The sequence below is a fragment of the Pan troglodytes genome, chromosome 13 (genome assembly GCF_028858775.2).
Source record: "Pan troglodytes isolate AG18354 chromosome 13, NHGRI_mPanTro3-v2.0_pri, whole genome shotgun sequence".
NCBI classification, from domain to species: Eukaryota; Metazoa; Chordata; class Mammalia; order Primates; family Hominidae; genus Pan; species Pan troglodytes.
The window spans coordinates 103,135,830-103,151,930 of NC_072411.2; the positions used below are offsets into that span (position 1 = coordinate 103,135,830).

A 16,101-nucleotide genomic window follows, 5' to 3' on the forward strand; every position below is an offset into this window, starting at 1 on the left:
AAAATAAAAAGTAAAAAAAATTCATATGCAGTCACACAGGAGGTGCAAAGCACCTCCCTGATAAATGTCTTCCAAGTGGAATGTATCTTTGTTTTTATCAAACATCAGGGAATATATTTTTCTCTGGATATGGTGTTTTTGACTAATATTTGCACAGAAATTGTTCATATTTCTGCCCCCCCAAAAAAAACCTCAAGATAAGATTTTTAAGGAAAATTATGTGCATGAAAAGTCTTACATTGTATCCCAAATACAATTGGGGGAATACAGAATCATGTGTAGATATTTTTCCAACTTTTTATTTTCAAACCTGAAAACCAGGCCAGGTGTGGTGGCTCACGCCTATAATCCCAGAACTTTGGGAAGCCTAGGTGAGTAGATCACATGAGGCCAGGAGTTCGAGACCAGCCTGGCCAACATGGCAAAATCTTGTCTTTACTAAAAATACAAAAATTAGCTGGGCATGGTAGCGCACACCTGTAGTCCCAGCTACTAGGAAGGCTGAGGCATGAGAATTGCTTGAACCCGGGAGATGGAGGTTGCAGTCAGCTGAGATCGTGCCAATGCATTGCAACCTGGGTGACAGAGAGAGACTTTGTCTCAAACAAAACAAAACCTGAAAACCAGAAAATTTAAAGAATACACATATACCCTTTACCTACAGACACCAATTGTTAACATTTAGCCACATTTACTTTATCTCTCTCTCTAGACACACACATACACACACACTTTGCTGAATCATTGACAGTAATGTGCAGACATCATGATACTTTACCCCTAGATTCTTCAGTGTGTGTTTTCTATGAACAAAGACATTCTCCTACATGATCACAATATCACTATCATACCTGCAATAGACTGAATGTTTCCCCCTGAAACTCATATGTTGAAACCTAATCCCCAGTGTGATGGCATTTGGAGGTGAGGCCTTTGGGAGGTGAAAAGGTCATGAGGGTGGAACCCTCATGAATGGGATTAGTGCCCTTATAAAAAAGATCACAGAGAGCTCCCTTGCCCCTTCTACCATATGAGGGCACAGTGAGAAGATGACCACATCTATAAGCCAGAAAGCAGGCCCTCACCAGACTCTGAATCTGCCAGTGATCTTGGATTTCCCAGCTCCAGAAGTGTTAGAAATAAATTTCTGTTGTTTATAAGCTACCTAGTCTATGGTATTTTATCATATCAGCCCAAATGAATTAAGACAATACCCATGAAATTTAACATACACAATAGTGTCTAATGTACAGGCTATACCAAAATTTCCATTTCCCTGTAACTGACATTTATCCTCTTATCTCCAAAATAACTCATCTCTGCCAGGCGTGGTGGCTCATGCCTGTAATCCCAGCACTTTGGGAGGCCGAGGCGGGTGGATCACCTGAGGTCAGGAGTTCGAGACCAGCCAGGCCAACATGGTGAAACTCCATCTCTACTAAAAATACAAAAAATTAGCCAGCTTGGTGGCGGGTGCCTGTAATCCCAGCTACTTGGGCGTCTGAGGCAGAAGAAACACTTGAACCCGGGAGATGGAGGTTGCAGTGACCTGAGTCTGTGCCACTGCACTCCAGCCTGGGCAACAAGAGTGAAACTCCATCTCAAAAACAAAAACAAAACCCTCTTCTTCCTTTTATGCCCCCGACAGTTATGGGCCCTCCCCAAAGCTAAACCAATGCTCTCACCAAAGCAAAGCATGCCCAGTTCTTCATAGCCTTGATCTACCATCACTATACATATTATTCCATTTATTCCTTATACAAGAAGGTATTATCTCTATTATCTCATTTATTCCTTAAACAAGAAGGTATTCACTATCTCTATTATAAGAAAAATTAGGTTCAGAGAGATTCATTAACTTGGCTACAGTCACACAGATATTTATTAAGTCTCAGAGTCAAAATTTGAACTCAGATCTCTGACTTCACAGCCCATGTTCTTTCTGCTACGCCACACTGTCTACTGTTATCAAATCTATATTACTTTTTTTTTTTTTTTTTTTTCTGAGACAGGGACTCACTCTGTCTTTCAGGCTGGAGTGTAGTGGTGCAATCACAGCTCACTGTAGCCTCGACCTTCCAAGCTCAGGCCATCTTCCCAGCTCAGCCTCTTGAGTAGCTGGGACGACAGGCTCATGCCACTATGCCCAGCAAATCTATATTACTCTGACTAATGGAGATCGCAAGGCTTTTGTTTTATCTAAATGAGACCTCCATTTATTACTTACACAGTGATTAATAACATACAAGTTTTAGTGTTTTCTCTGTTAATTCTTAGTAGTCTACATTCTAGGATCTCTTTGAGGGCACAGCTAGTTTTGTTCTTAGAGACACCCTCAGCACCTAGAATGATGCCAGACACTTAGTAGGTATTCAATGAATGTCTACTGGATAAATGCATGAATTAGACTAAGTACACATAGACTCAAAATAAATATACAAAGTATGTTTTCAAGCTGATTTTCTAACCCAGCAAGGGCTGTACACATTCATTGTAAGAAGTTGATCAAACAGGAATTTACTCTGCTGCACTTTTTTTTTTTTTTTGAGACAGGGTCTCATTGTGTTGCCCAGGCAGGAGTGCAGTGGTGCAATCATGGCTCACCACAGCCCCAACCTCCCAGGCGGGCTCAGGTGATCCTCCCACCTCAGCCTCCCAAGTAGCTGGAACCACACGCTCAAGCCACCACATCTGGCTAATTTTTGTAATTTTTGTAGAGACAAAGTCTCACCATTTTGCCCAGGCTATTCTGCTGCATTTTTAACATTTTCAACAATAATTCCTTCATTTAGACCACCATCTCCTCTCACTCAATCTTACCATTACACCTTTGCTCAATTTTCAGACCCAGCATTAATCTCAAATCCTCCTTCTGCAATTCCAGCTTGAAATCTTCCTTTTGTTCTCATCTTTAACCTATAAGCAACATTTTTATTATACATTATATTTTACATTGTTCTTATTGCAGAATTTATCATTATTATGCATAAATAATAATCAAAGGCAATATTTTCCCAGTTATTTGGTATCATCATTTAAGTGAATCTTCCAGATAACTCAACTCTATAAGAATTAAACCTTTTAAAACATTTGCATCATCTTTCACAAAAAGCCTTCTAAAATGCATTAAATATTTTTCTCCCTCTTAAAACAGCATGAACAGAACATTCTTTAACCTTTTTCTGACTCAAGCTCTGACCGAAAGCATCTGTTACTGCACTGGTCCATGGCAGAGAGATGCCATGACAGAAAATGATTTTTCTGTCACTTTCATCACATATTATTTTGCTTCATTCATCACCAGCTGCCACTTCTTATTCCTGATCCAGCTCTGGAAGCTCCTAATTCTCAGCTCATTATAACGTAGGAAACCAGCCAAATGAACTTGTTAACATTTGTGATGAAAATAACTAGACCCCAAGGATCTTACAAACAAACAGTTTAGTGACACCTTTTTTGTACACCCAAATGCCTTTTTTTTTTTTTTTTTTTTGAGATGGAGTCTTGCTCTTGTTGCCCAGGCTAGATTGCAATGGCGCGATCTTGGCTCACTGAAATCTCTGCCTCCTGGGTTCAAGCAATTTTCCTGCCTCAGCCTCCCGAGTAGCAGGGATTAAAGGCACATGCCACCATGCCTGGCTAATTTTTTATATTTTTAGTAGAGAAAGGGGTTCACCATGCTGGCCAGGCTGGTCTCGAACTCCCAACCTTAGGTGATCTGCCTGCCTCAGCCTCCCAAAGTGCTGTGATTACAGGCGCCTCTTTTCCTTAACAATCCCTAATTCTTGGCTAGGTTGTTGGGTAAAAGTTATTTCCTGATAAACAAGGCATTACCTTATATATATTATCAATAAAATTATATGTATAAATACATGGAAATGCATGCATAGTATTGCATTATTCAATAAGAGTTTTACAGCTGAATATCCCTCTTAGGAATTCCTTGAGGACAAAGACTCTATTTCTTTTTTTTCTTTTTCTTTTTCTTTTTTTTTTTGAGCCTGTCTCCCAGGCTGGAGTACAGTGGTGTGATCTTAACTCACTGCAACCTCCACCTCCCAGGTTCAAGCAATTCTTCTGCCGCAGCCTCCAGAGTAGCTGGGAATACAGGCATGCACCACCATGTTTGGCTAATTTTTCTATTTTTAGTAGATGGTTTCGCCATGTTGGCTAGGCTGACCTCAAATTCCTGACCTGAAGTGATCCGTCTGCCTTGGCCTCCCATAGTGCTGGGATTACAGTTGTGAGCCACTGTGCCTGGCCTCTATTTCTTTTATGTAGTACCTGGCACATAGTAGGAGCTCAAAAATGTTTGCCAATGAATGGATATTATAGTGTAGCCTTCTGGTGTGACAGAAATTATTTTTAAAATTTATTTGCTAGATTATGCAACAAAGCAAGACCCTTTCTCTACAAAAATTAAAAATATTAGCCAAACACGGTGGCACATCCCTGTAGTCCCAGGTACTCAGAAGGCTGAGACAGGAGGATTGCTTGAGGCCAGAAGTTTGAGGCTGCAGTGAGGTATGATCATGCCACTGCACTCCAGCTTGGGGGTGACACTGTGAGACTCCATCTCTGAAAAATAAAAAAAAAATAAATGGCCGGGCACAGTGGCTCACGCCTGTAATCCCAGCACTTTGGGAGGCCGAGGTGGGTGGATCACCTGAGGTCAGGAGTTCAAGATCAGCCTGACCAACATGGTGAAACCCCATCTCTACTAAAAATACAAAAAATTAGCTGGATGTGGTGGTGGGCTCCTGTAATCCCAGCTACCTGGGAGGCTGAGGCAGGAGAATCGCTTGAACCCAGGAGGCGGAGGTTGCAGCGAGCCGAGATCACACCATTGCACTCTAGCCTGGGCAACAGGAGCAAAACTCCATCTCAAAAATAAATAAATAATAAAAATAAAATAAAATAAAATCAATTATTTGCTCACTTGCACTTAACCATGGGGGAAAACTTTTGGGAAAAGGTGAAATGGAAGTTGTCAATATAACTTCTAAGCTCCAAGTGTAGGACCTTTCCTTTTTCCTTCCACTATATTCCCAGAGGCTAAATCAATGCCTGGTACATAGTGTTTAATTTATTTAGCACCTACTATATGCCAGGCATATTATTCAGAGACAGGGTCTCACTCTGTTACCTAGGCTGGAGTGCAGTAGTGCAATCAAGCTTACTGCAGCCTTGAACTCCTGGGCTCAAGCAATATGCTCACCTTGGCCTCCTGAGCAGCTGGGACTACAAGTGTGCGCTATCCCCACTGAGCTGATTTTTAAAAATTATTTTTGTGGAGACAGGGTCTCATTATGTTGCCCAGACTGGTCTTGACCTCTTGGCCTCAAGTGTTCCTCCAACCTCAGCCTCCCAAAGTGCTGGGATTACAGGCGTGAGCCACCTTGCCTGGCCATGCCAGGCATATTCCAAAGATTAATTTGTGTAATAATTCTATGAGGTTGGGACTATTACTGTCATTCCCTTTTTACAGGTGAGAAAATTGAGGCACAAAGAGGAAACTTACCCAGAAGTTCACACTGCTAGTGAGAGGCAAAGCTGGAATGCAAACCCAGAACTAGTTCCAGAGGCAGTACTATTAATCCTTATGTAATAGTGCCAGATATATTTCTGGAAATGACTTAGTTAACTACTAATTTCTGCACCTTGCTTTGCTTGTAAAGGCTGTTGCTACAAATCTACAGTTGACTACTTGTATAGAAACCCAGCTGTCTTAGTCTGTTTTGTATTGCTATAAAAGAATAACTGAGACTGGGTAGTTTATAAAGAAAAGAGGTTTATTTAGCTCATGGTTCTGCAGGCTGTACAAGAAGCATGGCACTGGCATCTGATTGACTTCTGGTGAAAGCTTCAGGTTGCTTCCACCCATGGTGGAAGGCAAAAGGCTTCTCTCATGGTGAGAGAAGAAGAAACAGTGAAAAAGGGGAAAGTGCCAGGCTCTGTTTAACAACCAGCTCTTGTGGGAATTAATAGAAGAAAAACTCCCTCACCACTAAGGGAAGGCATTAATCTATTCATGAGGTATCTACCCCCATGACCCAAATACCTTCCATGAGGCCCACCTCCAACATGGGGATCAAATTTCAACATGAGGTTTAGAGGGGACAAATATCCAAACCATAGCACCAGCATATTAGAATTAGGTGTTTATTTATTCTCAAGAATGTATTTTTTTTTTATCGAGACCATCCTGGCCAACATGGTGAAACCCTGTCTCTACTAAAAATACAAAAATTATGGCTGGGCGCGGTGGCTCATGCCTGTAATCCCAGCACTTTGGGAGGCCGAGGCGGGTGAATCATGAGGTTAGGAGTTCGAGACAAGCCTGGCCAACATGGTGAAAGCCTGTCTCTACTAAAAATACAAAAAATTAGCTGGGCGTAGTGGTGGGCGCCTGTAATTCCAGCTACTTGGGAGGCTGAGGCAGGAGAATCACTTGAACCCAGGAGGCGGAGATTGCAGTGAGCCGAGATCATGCCACTGCACTCCAGCCTGGGTGACAGAGTGAGACTCTGTCTCAAAAAAAAAAAAAAAAAAAAAAAATTAGCTGGGCATGCTGGCGCGCACCTGCAGTCCCAGCTACTCCGGAGGCTGAGGCAGGAGAATCGCTTGAACCCGGGAGGCGGAGGTTGCAGTGAGCTGAGATCATGCCACTGCACTCCAGCCTGGCGACAGAGCGAGACTCCATCTCAAAAAAAAAAAAAGAATGTATTCTTTTTAAACTAAATTTATTTATATATATTTTTTGAGACAGGGTTTCATTCTGTCATCCAAGCTGGAGTACAGGGCTGTGCTCATAGTTTACTGCAACCTCAACCTGCCTGGCTCAAGTGATCCTCCCACTTCAGCCTCTTGAGTAGCTGGGACCACATGTATGCATCACTACACCTGGCTAATTTTTTAATTTTTTGTAGAGACAGGCTCTCCCTGTATTGCCCAGGCTGATCTTGAACACCTGGGTTCAAGTGTTCCTTCTGCCTTGGCTTCCCAAAGTGCTGGGTTTATAGGCATGAGCTACCATACCCAGCCAAGAATATATTCTCCCAGAATGTCAGAGGAGTTGAGGCAGGATGTGTGGCTAAGAGAGTAGATATAAAGTCATTGCTGTGGCTATTAATTCTCCATTCCCAAGTCACCCACTGTGATATAAGGAAAAGCATTAGATAAATTCTTGGCATCCTGTCCTAGTTCTGTCACTAGCTAGTTGTGAGATGTCTCAATTTATTAACTCACTTTAAGCCTCAGATTCTTCATCTGAAAATTGGGTTGTGGTTGACAGAGTGAGAAAATGTTTGGATTAGATCAGTTGTTCTGAATCTTAACTGTACATTGAAATCACATGGGGAGCTTTAAAAACTACCAATCCCTGGGTCTCACTCTCAGAGATTTTGATATAATTAGTCTGGAATGGTACCTGGCCACTGAGGTTTTTGCAGCTCCTTGGGGACAGTCTAATGTGCAGCCAAGGTTTACAACCAGTGAATTTGATGAAAACGTGAACATTTGTTGCTACTTTGTTAAGTGTGGAAACAGAAAGTCAGAGAGGCTTAAGCAATACTGCCCTTGGACCCAGGCACTGGGGGTCCTGTTGTGGGCCCTGATTTAGAAGGGCCTTGCTCCGGCTCTTCTTGGGCTGTGCCCTTCCCTCAGGTGAGGAGAATCATCAGAGGTGGGAGGCGTCTGCAAGGTCAAGAGGACATGCCCACACCGAGACCCTCTGTTTAAAACCCTCTTTGGGGCTGGGTGTGGTGGCTCTCGCCTGTAATTCCAGCACTTTGGGAGGCCAAGGTGGGCAGATCACTTGAGGCCAGGAGTTCAAGACCAGCCTGGCCAACGTAGTGAAACCCTGTCTTCACTAAAAATACAAAAATCAGCCGGATATGGTGGTGCGCGCATATAATCCCAGCTATTTGAGAGGCCGAGGCAAGGGAATTGCTTGGGCCTGGGAGGCAGAGGTTGCAGTGAGCCAGGATTGTGCCACTACACTCCAGCCTGGGTGACAGAGCGAGACTACGTCTCAAAAAAACAAAAAATAAACCCTCTTTGGGTACCTAAGACCTGAAGTTCTCTACTCAAAGAGCCCTGAGCCTCCCACCAGGGCCTACATTGGCCTCTTCCCCAAGTCCATACCCCAGGGACAAACTATGCTGCAAGTATGCACATCCCTAAGCCCAAGGGGTGGCTGATTTTAAGAGGATGTAAATGGAAAGTGGACTGCAGGTGGGAGTGTCAACATAGGTGTATACAGTCATTCTTTGAGGGCTGCTGAAGCCAAAGGATAAGGATGGCACAGGGGTAGGGGGTTAAATGCCTGCCCCTACTGGTTTGCCAAATGGGATGACAACATGGGCTTCCAATGTGAGCCAGAAAAAGCCCTCAGGGAACGACATATGGATATGCTGGGTTAGAAGTCATACTGGTGTGTGTTGAAGTGGTAAGAATCAGTGGGCATGCAAGGTGGGCCTGGGGTAAGTCCACTATGATGGTTCTACTGACAACCAGAAATGGCTTTCACTTGGGATAGGGTGGGTTGGAGGTGGTGATGGAGGTGCTAAGCTAGGTGTTCTTGAATAGTAGTTTCCAAATTAAGGACAGGTGCTGATCTGTAATAAAATTTTCTTGGTGTACTAAAAAGATAAGAAAGGCCAAGAGCAGCAGTGGTCATGCCTGTAATCCCAGTGCTTTGGAAGACCTAGGCAGGAAGATCGCTTGAGGCAAGTTCAAAACCAGCCTGGGCAACATAGCAAGACTCCCTGCCACCCACGACCCCCGCTTCTACTAGATATATATATATATATATATATATATATATATTTTTTTTTTTTTTTTGAGATGGAATCTTACTCTGTCTCCCAGGCTAGAGTGCACTGGCATAATCTAGGCTCACTGCAACCTCCACCTCCCGGGTTCAAGCAATTCTCTGCCTTAGCCTCCTGAGTAGCTGGGATTACAGGCGCCCGCCATCACACCCAGTTAATTTTTTGTATTTTTAGTAGAGATGGGGTTTCACTATCTGGGCCAGGCTGGTCTTGAACTCCTGACCTCGTGATCCACCCGCCTCGGCCTCCCAAAGTGCTGGGATTACAGGCATAAGCCATTGCGCCGGGCCACAAAATTTTTTTTAAAGAATTAGCTGGGCATGGTGGCACCTGTAGTGGCACACCTAGCATGGTGGCATGCTAGGACCTGTAGTCCTAGCTACTCAGGAGGCTGAGGCAGAAGGATCACTTGAACCCCCAGGAGGTTAAGGCTGCAGTGAGCTGTGATCGGGTCACTGCACTCCAGCCTGGAGTGAGACCCTGTCTCAAAAACAAACAAAAAACCAAACTTGGATAACTGACAGAGTTTAGGATATAATTACATGGAAAAACCAACAAAACAAGACAATTATTAACTCCAGAAAAAACTAAAAGTTGTGTGGGAAAGGAAAAGTAATCATAGTTTGGTACATAACTTGGCTGTGACTACCGTTTACATGATTATAATAGCATATATACTGAAGATTAATCAAACAGAATATAACTATCTTGGGAAGATGGAGAGATAAAAAAAAAGGTTGGGGGTGAATATGGGGTGAAAGTGATGGAGAAAAAGAGCTAAAGTCTCCTCTGGTGTCTCAGCACTCCACCCAAGATAGAGCCTCTGGATGGAAGAAGGAATCTCCCACCTCTCCACCACACTCCCCCAGGATTTACCTTCAGCATCAGGTAGCTAGGGGCAAGATGAGAAATGCTGATATGCTGGTCTCTGACTGGGAGCTGTGGGAAGAGAGAGGTTCTTAGTTGCAGCAGTCTGGAGTGGAGTCTCTTGCTGAACAAAGGGAGAGGTTTGGTTTAAATACCACAGACTGACTCTCACATTCTGATCCAAGAGTTTTCATAGATTTTTTGGAACAGATGTTTCTTCATTTGCTGTTTGCCCTTAGGACCATTTCAAAGGCTTTAAATGGTTAATGGTTGTTTGTTGTTTTAAATAATTTTCAGTTTCACTAGGGGTGAATCCCGAACTCTTCATGCCGTCCTGCTGTTAGTCTCTCTTGGTATTATTCTTCACCTTTCCTGTGAGTTTAAAATTATCTCAAGAAAAGTTAAAGCTCTTTAAGAATCACAATAAAGTAGTTATTAGGAATAAATAAAAACGTAGCGGGGCGCGGTGGCTCACGCCTGTGATCCCAGCACTTTGGGAGGCCGAGGCGGGCAAGGATCACTTGAGGCCAGCAGTTGGAGACCAGCCTTGCCAACATGGTGAAACCCCATCTCTACTAAAAATACAAAAAAAAAAAAAAAAAAAAAAAAAAAAATTAGTCGGGCATGGTGGCTTGCACCTGTGGTCCCCGCTACTTGGGCTGGATGGTTTGAGAGTGGGAAATCCAGGCTGCAGTGAGCTGTGATGGCGCCACTGCCTCCTAGCCTGGGCGACAGCGCGAGACCCTGTCTCAAGAAGGAAAACAAAAAAACAAACAAAAACATACACACAAAAAACCACAAAGTGTGTTCACGTTTGCTATGACTCCCAGACATCAATCGTAAACACTCGCGCCGGGCGTGGTGGCTCACGCCTGTAATCCCAGCACTTTGGGAGGCCGAGGCGGGCGGATCACGAGGTCAGGAGTTCGAGACCATTCTGGCCAACAGTGAAACCCCGTCTCTACTAAACACAAAAATTAGGCGGGCGTGCTGGCGCGTGCCTGTAGTCCCAGCTACCCGGGAGGCTGAGGCAAGAGAATCGCTTGAGCTAGGAAGGCGGAGGTTGCAGTGAGCTGAAATTGCGCCACTGCACTCCAGCCTGGGCCACAGAGCGAGACTCTGTCTCAAAAAAGAAGGAAAGAAAAAAAGAAAGAAAGAAAGAAAAAAAAAAAAACACTCGCAGTGTTTACTCCTAACGCGTGGAACTTGTGTCGACATCCACCCTCGGTTACTGCATACTCAGTCACACAAGCCATAGCAGGAAACAGCGAGCTTGCAGCCTCACCGACCAGTCTCAACTAAAAGGGACTCCCGGAGCTAGGGGTGGGGACTCGGCCTAACACAGTGAGTGCCGGCTATTGGACTTTTGTCCAGTGACAGCTGAGACAACAAGGACCACGGGAGGAGGTGTGGGAGAGAAGCGCCGCGAACAGCGATCGCCCAGCACCAAGTCCGCTTCCAGGCTTTCGGTTTCTTTGCCTCCATCTTGGGTGCGCCTTCCCGGCGTCTAGGGGAGCGAAGGCTGAGGTGGCAGCGGCAGGAGAGTCCGGCCGCGACAGGACGGTACGTGCCCCGCACTCGACTCCCGCGCTGGCGGCGCCGGAGCTGTCCCAGACCCCAAGCCCCGACGCCCGGCCCTGAGTCAGCATTGCAGCAGGCCCTGCGCCGCCGCGCCCCGCGTCCCACCCCGCGCCGCTCCTCACAGCCCTGCGCTCCGGGAAACTGCAGGTGGCCGGCAGTGGCCAGGGGATGGCGGGGGCGCTTCTGGAACCTGACTGAGTTTTGTAGATTCCTTATCTCGGTTGTTTACCGCAGGCTTTGCGGAATGCCCCCGCTTCCGCTTCCGCCCGGCTCCGAACCCCCGAACCCCTTCTGCCCGCAACTCCGCCCCGGATTCCCAGAAAGGGGCGACCTGGGCCACAGCGGTACAAGCTGCACCCCGATGGACCTGAGAGACCGGAAGTAACCCTTGGCCAACTCTGGCCGCCCCTTGCAGCCGCAGCCCCAGAGGCCCACCCGCGAGCTTCAGTGGCGGGTCCTCAGCGTCGTGTAAACTTTGCTTAAAATGATCTTGAGAGTTCAGTTCTTGGGGTGAACTGTTGAGAAGATCTGGCATTTTTCCTTTCGAAAGTTGTTGGAAACGTGGACTTTCCCAACAATTGTGTGTGCGCTCGATCTCACTTAGTGGGAGCCGCCGCCCTGGAGGGAATTTCACAATAGCCTGGTCAGGGCGGTTATTTTCCAGAGCAGTTTAATGTCTATTTTGCCCAAGTGCAAGGAAAGCTTGCCTTGGGAAAGCTGGGAATGCTTGGCTGATGAAAAGTTTTTAGAGCCTTTTAAAATGAACCTGTTTTTGCCACTTTTCCACCGCCTCAAAACGACTGGGAAATGTAAACTGGCTTCAAGATGTTCTTGCTTGAGGGTGTCCGGATTTGGACAGAAGGCCATGTTCTTTTAATATTAACAGTGGCACGCAGTAGAACAAAGGCCACTGAAATTCAGAATCAGTTTTTGGCTCCACGGAGCAGGAAGTAAATTCAAGGACGCCAGAGGTCTTGCGAATATTTTAATTGGTTGACATTTGAAATTTGTTCTTAAGCAATGAGGGGTGAAACCAGTAGGGGGATAGCGTATAGCATAAGTAAAGCTTTTTGGACATCAACAAACTGCGATAATCTACAACAGACAGCGGGCTGTGGAAGGTTTGACCTGCTTTAGAGAGAGATTTCCGATAAGAGGAACGGAGTTTTTGGCACTTTTCGGTTTGGTGATTCCCCTAAATAACCTTACAAAAGTTTCGTTGAACAAAAAACCTGGCTCGAGCTCCAAGATCTTTTTTTTTTTTTTTTTTTTTTGAGACAGCATTTCACTCTTGTTGCCCAGGCTGGAATGCAATGGCACGATCTCTGCTCACCGCAACCTCCGCCTGTCGGGTTCAAGCGATTCTCGTGCCTCAGCCTCTCAAGTAGCTGAGATTACAGGCATGCACCACCATGCCCGGCTAGTTTTGTATTTTTAATAGAGACGGGGTTTCTCCATGTTGGTCAGTCTGGTCTCGAACTCCTGACCTTACGTGATCCGCCCGCCTCGGCCTCCCAAAGTGCTGGGATTACAGGCGTGAGCCACCATGCCCGGCCCAACTCCAAGATCTAAACAAAAAAGACTGGGTTGAAAGGGAGTTTTTAATGTTTACTGTTTGCTTTACATCCATTTTCTTGTTTTGTTAATACTTGCTTTACTTAAGCTTTTGGGTCAAATGTCCTCGTTAAAATGGCTTTCTCTAGCGACTTTATGTTTTACGTTTCTGTTTGTAACTGACATTTGACCTTCTTTTAACACGGTATTACTTGCTTCCTTATACCGGTTTCCAAGGTGAAGCCATTTGCAGGGTCGCTGGGTTTCCCCCTCCCCCCGAAAGTCTTGCGCGACCCGGGGTGGGCCGGATAGCGTGCAGTTTTTTGAGCCTTGGGCTGGGGACCTCCAGGAAGCTGAAGCGGAAATTGCCTAGGCCCCTGGGGCATTGGAGGTCCTACCGCAGCTCCTAGTAGGTAGTGGGGGCGCAGCGGCTGTCCCCACTCAGTCCTGGTGGGGTCGCACGTAACGGTCCTGAGCTATGCATAAGCCGTTTGACCACGCATGGAGAATTTTACCACCGAGAGACACGCGAGTGGCCCTGTGCAAGTTTCAACTGCGCGGGGGCGGGGAATTCCGCAGACAGGATTCGAGAATTTATGTCTTGTGTGGTAACATTTCAGCCGGTGGGTGGCGGGGATTAGGCGTGAAGCGGTTCAGCAGGCAGAGGTTCTCGGACGCCCTCCGGCGAAGCCACCTGTTGATGCTTTTGACTTTCTGTCCTTGTTCCTCGTCCCATCTGGAGCATTTCCAATTCTGGTTTTGCGGAGCAGCAGGTCTGAGCTTGTCCGGCGAGGGTGGGAGTTGGTCCCGGCGGAGATCCAGTGGGAAGAGCCGGCGGCTGCCCGGGCGTGAGTAGACCGAGAATCCTGCCCGATCCCCGCCCCTGGGCTGGTGTCGCCCTGGGCTCCTGGGACGTCGGGGCACTGTCCCCCGATACTGGCAGAAAAGGATTGAGTCCTCGCTTTTGGCCCTAGGTCTCCTTGAGCCTCCAGAGGACTCACAACACTCCGGGGCATGTTGCTCTTTCAAATACCAGGAATGGACTCTGGGGAATGGGGCACCCTTGAAGTCTGATTATTTCTTCCCTGTAGAGCCCCAGGGGCTAATTAAACTCGTGTTTATGGACTCCAATGCCTCCTTGCCTTTAATTCAGTATAATCCTACCAACATTTATTGAGCTTCTCTGGGCCAGGCAGAGTTCTGGGTGCCGAGGACATAGAAATGGATCTAAACTTGGTTCTTGTCCCCATAACCTCACAATGTGGTTGAGGAAGACTCAGCAGTTACCTACACAGGTAACTTCGAGTCAAGGCAGTTTAGACAAGATCCACTGACAGCCTGACTGGAGGAAGCCTGTGGGCCATGGTGGGGCAGTTATGACACCATGGGTTCTTTTTGTTTATTTGTGTGTTTGTTTTGTCTTTTCTTTTAGTATGCCCAGGTAACTTGCAGAACCCGGTCGTTCTTTCTTACTATAGATCAGTGAGGTGAAAAGCACTATCATTATTGGAATGCCCTGTCTCTCCCTTATACTCTCCTCCTGTCATCTCCCCTCAGAAGACTTGACACCCCACCCTGGTTCCCTTTCTCTGTACTTTCATATGCTCAGCGGCTGTCTTTGCACTTGCTTCAGGATTGTACCTAACATTCTGTACTGTAATGCATTTTCTTCAGACACTCTTCAGTCAAGTTGTATTATAATTATGAGTTAAAATACATGCAAAGTAAATAGAGAAAACCTCCAGGGGTTCATTCCCTAGAGATAACCAAAGGTTTCAGTTTAATGTTTTTTTTTTTTTTTCACACATGTGTGCTCTCAAATACAGTCTTTTACATATTTTTAAAAATAAACACTCATAATTTTTTTGGTTTATTTTCTAGTTTGCAAGATATTTCATTTTTTAAAATTGTGTTTATTTACAACCTGCTTTTTTCTAAAAAAGATTCAAGGTGGGGCCTTCTTTTCTTTTCTTTTCTTTTCTTTTTTTTTTTTTTTTGAGATGAGGTCTTGCTTGTTGCCCAGGCTGGAGTGCAGTGGTGATCATATCTCACTTCAGCCTCTAACTCTAGGCTCAAGCAGTCATCTCTCATCAGCCTCTGGAGTAGCTGGAACTACAGGTGTGTGCCACCACACCCAGCTACATTTTTTTTTTTTTTGAGACAGAGTCTCACTCTGTCACCCAGGCTGGAGTGCAGTGGTGCTATCTCTGCTCACTGCAGCCTCTGCCTCCTGGGTTCAAGTGATTCTCCTGCGAAAATTGCTTCCTTTTCTACACTTGTTCTGTATTTATGTTCCTCTGATGGTCTCCACTTCTAGCCACTTTCTTTTTTTGGCGATTTAAGTTTTTGGCCCAAATAGATGAACATCTTCTACATTATTTTTCTCTTATTCTCGATACTGGGTTGCCATCTTTGGTGATTTAGTACTTATTATGAAAGAGAGAAGCTACACCACTTGATACCACTTTCATCTGCATACTCATGATAATTTGTATCTTCTGCAGTGAACTCTTAAGTTGAAGAAATGAATCATTTATATGTATATTTATATACTTTTAAAAATGTAATTGAAAAATCCTCTCATAGTTACTTACTCCAAGGTTTAAAAATGCTTCCCAGGGTAATGAGTTTCTTTAGTCATGTGACTTTAGAAATGGGAACCAAAGCTTCCTTATCTACTTGTGAAATTCTTGAGTTTTTTCCTTGAACTTCCTTTTTATCTTCCCTTTGGCTTATATATCTGTGTTTTTTGTTTGTTTTTACTTGCAGCTTTCAAAAGTAGTTTTCAAAGTCAATGAGATTGTTTAAAAGAGTAGGTACCTGACAGTCTCTTGCTTGAATACTACCTAGTGAGTGAACCAAATTCCCTGCAACAATAACCACAACTTTGAATCAAGAGTTAAATGAAAAAAGTAACTCCTTCAGCATTTACTGAGCACCTGCTGGGGCTGAGGAATGGGAGCATGTAGATCTCCCTCTGCTGTCTGGAGCTCCCTTTCTGGTTGGAAAACATAGAAGCAGCGCAAAAGTTTCGCCCAAAACCTTGGCCATGGTATGCTATTGAAACCCCATAGTTCAGATTTTATACTTGAGTTATTTTCTAAGCCATGGCTGGATTATGTTAATCTGGCAAATAATTATAAAGCTGGATTATTTTAATCTGGTAAGTAATTATAAGGTTGTGCTCTGTGATGGAGCTATTAATAAAATATGTGGTAGCACAGGCAAGTTGTATATAGCACAAAGCTATACCCCCAGAGGAGAC

General features: G+C 45.1%; 1 protein-coding gene and 1 long non-coding RNA gene across 20 annotated transcripts in view; one reads left to right on the plus strand and one right to left on the minus strand.

The window, feature by feature from the left end:
- Positions 1-290: 290 nt before the first annotated feature.
- Positions 291-10,688, minus strand: LOC134808063 (uncharacterized). 2 transcript variants are annotated; one of them, XR_010150192.1, is made up of 4 exons: positions 9,874-10,688; positions 9,711-9,773; positions 2,821-2,916; positions 291-575 (listed from the first exon to the last, which is right to left on the minus strand). It is a non-coding gene; the product is annotated as an uncharacterized LOC134808063 (long non-coding RNA). The 2 variants fall into 2 exon arrangements; XR_010150191.1 differs by lacking the exon at positions 291-575 and having other exon boundaries at positions 2,006-2,916.
- The window catches only part of CFLAR (CASP8 and FADD like apoptosis regulator), a 48,462-nt gene continuing 43,030 nt past the window's right edge, over positions 10,670-16,101 (plus strand). For 7 of the 18 annotated variants that reach the window (XM_063791514.1, XM_054679202.2, XM_054679208.2 and 4 more), the window contains exon 1: positions 13,208-13,684. The gene's annotated coding sequence lies outside the window, so the exon portion shown is untranslated. Of the gene's footprint in view, positions 11,265-12,369; positions 13,685-15,605; positions 15,889-16,101 lie in introns of those variants that run through there. The other 11 variants (XM_054679201.2, XM_054679210.2, XM_063791517.1 and 8 more) reach the window with 9 other exon arrangements.